We start from the raw sequence: 4,970 nt of genomic DNA, 5'->3' as shown, positions 1-4,970 counted from the left end.
TTTTCCAGCCCTTTCCCAGCTCCATTCCCTTTCCAGGACACTCTCCAGCCCTTCTGTGTCCTGCACTGAGTGGTCCAGAACTGGACACAACCCTCAAGGTGTGGCCCAGCAGTGCCCGGCACAGAGGGACAATCCCTTCCCTGATCCCGCTGGACACCATTCCTGATCCAAGTGCCCAGTTGTGCCGATGCTCACAGATCCCAGGATATTCCCTTTCCCTCCATGCACATTCCCAGCCGTGTTCGGAGGCAGGAATTCAGTACAGCAGGACACCAGAGGCACTCCTGCATTTCACAGATACCCAAGGATCAAATCCCAGTTTTTTGGGGTCATTCCCTGCAATCCCCCACAAGCACTTCCCAAAAAACCACCTTTCCCTCCCGAGCCAAGCGAATCCGTGACACCACAATTGGGCAAATATTGTTCAAGGAAAAGGGATCTGGGGATGTAGACTAAACACAGCTCCCATGCCAGAGAAAACCGCTCCTTACCCCGGAAAAGGAGCTCTCATTCCATAACAAACGCTCCAACTCGATACCTCAGGACAAATATACATAAATATATATCCCATCTATATTTATAATGGGGAAAAAAGGCATGGAAAAGCCTGATCCCGCTTCCAGCACCGGGAAGAAAGACATCCATTGACTTTGTCCAGCACTGGAGGAGGACATGGAATTGTAACGGGAACTGGAGGATGCCGGGGAGGTCATTTGGAGGCTGGGATTTGATGATTGAAAGGGAATTTTTGATGATTGAGAGAATTTTTGATGATGGAAAGAGAATTTTTGATGATGGAAAGAGAATTTTTTGATGATTGAAAGGGAATTTTTTGATGATTGAAAGGGAATTTTTTGATCATTGAAAGGGAATTTTTGATCATTGAAAGGGAATTTTTGATGATTGAAAGGGAATTTTTGATCATTGAAAGGGAATTTTTTGATAATTGAAAGGGAATTTTCCCAGTGAGTGAATGGACTGTTTAAGCTGCCGCCTGGAATTCTCAGGGAATGTTAATGTTTGAAGTCCTTGGGATTAGTGAGGGATTCAAGGATGCGGTCGGAGGAGGGGATTGTCCTGCTCTGGGGCAGCTTTGGACACCGTGATCCAAGAAAGTTCCCAAACACTTGGAGAACCTCCAAAGGAGGGGCACGAGGATGGGGAAGGGTCTGGAGGGGCGAGGAATGGATGAGAGCACGTGGAATGTTCTGGAGGAGAGGAGCCTGAGGGAGATCCATTGGGATCTGCAACTCCGATCTCCGTTCCCTGGGACAGGATCCAGGGAATGGCCGGAGCTGTTCCAGAGGAGGTTTAGGTTGGATATCAGGGAAAGATTCCTCATCCAGAGGGTGCTGGAGCACGGGAACAGCTCCCCAGGGAAGGGCCACATTCCCAAGGCTGCCGGAGCTCCAGGAGTGCTTGGACAACATTCCCAGGGACAGGGTGGGATTGTTGGGGTCATCCTGACCAGGGAAGGAGTTGGATCCATGATCCTTTTGGATCCCTTCCCACTCAGGATATCCTGGGATTCTGTACCTTAAGGGAATTCCACACCAGCTCTCCATGATGCCTTTGGGAATTCCAACCTGACCAAGACCTTTCCCAAGGTCTCCATCGTGAGGATCTTGCCTTGAAGCCTCTCAGATCTTCCCGGTCTCTGGGAAGCTCAAGCCAACACGGAAGGACCAATTCCTGGTTTTCACATGGATAATCAGTGGCATTCCTGCCCATGGAATTCTCTGATTCCACTTGGGGTTAGGGAATTTTTAAAGGTCCCTTCCAACTCATTCCAAGTTTTTCTGAGGATGATTCCATGAAAACCTCAGCCACTTCCTGTGAAACCATCCCCAGGAAAGAACAGGAAGCCTCACAGGGATGTTGTAGCCTAACCCACCCTTCATTCCCTAATTTTGGGTCTCTCCACTGTGGATTATTCCCAAAAAAACCCACACAAATCCATCAAGACTTCAGCCACAGCCTCCAAGATTCCCTGACTCCCCCTTGCCCATATTTTTCCACGCAAACCTTTATCATTTGTGCTTTATCACATCAAAAATCCCACATCAGCCATTAAATAAGTAACCAGGGAGATGCTCCGAGTCAGAATTCGGGTGTAATCATCGCTTGGAAAGGGAAATTTTCATTTGTAACCTGGGGTAAAATCAAAATCCTTCATTCCAAATGCAGAGGGAGACCTTGAAAAGGGAATATTTGCCGGGAACACATTTGCTATTCCTGCATTTCACATCCTGTTTGCTGTCGCAGTTTATCATTTTTTAAAGTCCAGATCAAACACCGAGGCCATCCAGGTACTCTGAATTATTGTCCCAACACTTTGGAAGATTTATTAGGATTTATTTGAGGGTTGCAGACAGTTTTGCTCAGGATGTCAGCAGGGAATTGGATGCCCAGAGAATTCCAATCTCTTTTCACGCCAGGAGTCTAAAGCAGGGGAGTGAATCCTCCATGGAATGGTTTGGGTGGGAAGGGACCTTATGGATCATCCCATTCCCATCCTGTCCATGGGCAGGGACAGCTCCCACTGTCCCAGGGATCCAGGGGCAGCCGGAGGAAATCTGGGAATTGCAGCCCAGGCAGGAATTCCTTGCCAAGATCCCAGCCCAATCTCCCCTTTCCCAGTGGAAGCCATTCCCTGGCTCCTTTCCCAAATTCCAGCTCTCCCGGAGCTCCTTTAGGGACTCTGAGGATTCCCTGCATTTTGCCCTTCTCCAGGGGAAAATTCCCAGCTCTCCCAGAGCTGAGGGGCTCCCAAATCCCAGACCTTTTTTTGTTGGAAGGGACCTTAAATCCCATCAATTCCAACCCCATCCATGGGCAGGAACAGCTCCCACCATCCCAATGGATCCAAATCCATCCCAACCTGGCCTTGGGCGCTCCCAGGGATCCAGGGATCCACAGCAAATCTGGGAATTGCAGCCCAGGCAGGAATTCCTTGCCAAGATCCCAGCCCAATCTCCCCTTTCCCAGTGGAAGCCATTCCCTGGCTCCTGTCCCTGCAGCCCTTGGCCCCAGTCCCTCTCCAGCTCTCCTGGAGCCCCTGCAGGGACTCTGAGCTCTCCTGGAGCCTTCCCTTTCAGAATATTCTGTTTTATTCAATTTTATTCTATTCCAAGGCAGCTTCCACATTTTAATTCCAGCCAAGACCAGAGCACAGGGTCCACCAGGGCTGCTAAAATATTCTGGAGGAAAGCGACGCCAAGAAACCACCTGGAAATCCATCCCTGTCTCCCATTTCTCTCCTCTCAATAATTCCTGTAAATGTTATTTAAGGACACTGCAAGATTTTAGCTCAGCTCTACCTTGGAATGGCCTGAGCCTGAAGACTTTCAGGTTAAATTCACATTTTAAAGTGACACGAGGGCACTCCAGAATCCCATTTCATTCTGCAGGAGCCAAAATTCCCGTCTGTGTTCGGAAGGGGAAGAAAACGGAGACGAAAAGAGAGGAGGGAAAGAGGAAAAAAAAAATATCCCTGGATGCATTCACACACCTTTTCTGCGCTCTCACACACAACCTTTAAAAAGAAACTTTCCAAGAGTTCAGCTCGAGTTAAAACCAAGGGAGTAACGTGAGCCTCGGAGCCGGCGCCGAGTGGAAAGAACACGGAGTCCGAGGGACCTGCGCCGGGATCCAGCGGCTCCCGTGAGGCCATCCCAAAAAAAAACCTCTCCCTGCTTCTGTTGGAGCAGAGACACCTCATCCCACTCCAGGGGTGGTGCAGCTCCTCGCTGAAAGCCATCACTGACCAATAAATTAGAAATAAATCCAAGCCAAATCCCAAAAGGAAATGACCTTCCCTGCTCTGACAGAGGTGACAGACGGGGTTTGTGGGAGCTGGATGGGACAGAAAGGATGGGAGGTGCCACCTCGGGCTGGAAGGGGACAGGAGCAGCCACGAGCACAACCCAAGGGTGGATTTTGGCGACAGCCAGGACAAGAGCTGGCAAAATCCTGGTTGGCAGGACACATCCTGGAGTAGGGGAAGAGCGGCCACAAAGCTCTGAAGGGAGGGAAAGGAGCCTCGGAGCCTCGGGCTGCTCCGAAGGGACCCGGGCTTGGGTTTCACGGTCACATTTTCCAGCCAAAGCTCTGCTCATTCCCGCAGCCCTCACTCGCCTTTGGATGTCATCGCTGGAAGCAACATCCTGTTCTGCAGCACTCCCACCACGGCCAGGGCTCCATCAGGGCTCTATTTATGGGGAAGAGAGGAAGGAGACAGAAGCCAATTACTTCACTAATTGCCTAATTACCCTAAGCGCTCCCAGCCCGCCCCGTCTCCACTCCGGAGCAGCTGCAGCTGCGGCTCCCACCAGCAGCTTGTCCTGGCACATCTCATCCAAAGCTCTTCTCCCAGCAGCCAGAGCCAGAACTTCCCGAGACGTTGATGGTTTAAAGAGCTCAGAGCGGTCCCAGCTCCCAGAAAACTCCAGGATTTGCTGAGGAGGTGGAGTCGGTCCCTCTGGAACCCAAATGAGAGGTGGTGGGAGGGTGAGGACACCCCTGGCTGCTCCCACCGGGTCATTCCCACCTTGGGAATTGTGCCTCTGGAAGTGTTTCCTGCCTTGGGGATCGTGTCCTGCCCACCCGCCCAGGCACCCCGCAGCCGGGTGTTGGTTCTTCCACCCGCGGTGGCCTCCTGTGGCAATTCCATAGGGAGCAATTCCTGGAGAAAACAGCAGCAAGGACCAGGACACACACACACACACACAACTGGAATATTTGCCTTCCCTTTCCTCCTTTCTCTTCCTGGGAAGAGAAAAAAAAGCTCTGGGTAGAAACGGGCTATCCTGGAAAAACCTCAGGATTGGGACCTCAGAGCTGTGGCACCTTGCTCAGGTCCATGTCCAATCTTCAGGGATGGAGTCTCCAAACCGACCCCACTTAATTCAACACTTGACCATGAAAATCTAATTTTATTTTATTTTATTTTATTTTATTTTATTTTATTT

Source organism: Parus major, chromosome 4 (genome assembly GCF_001522545.3).
Source record: "Parus major isolate Abel chromosome 4, Parus_major1.1, whole genome shotgun sequence".
Lineage (NCBI taxonomy): Eukaryota > Metazoa > Chordata > Aves > Passeriformes > Paridae > Parus > Parus major.
This window is presented reverse-complemented; position numbering follows the sequence as displayed.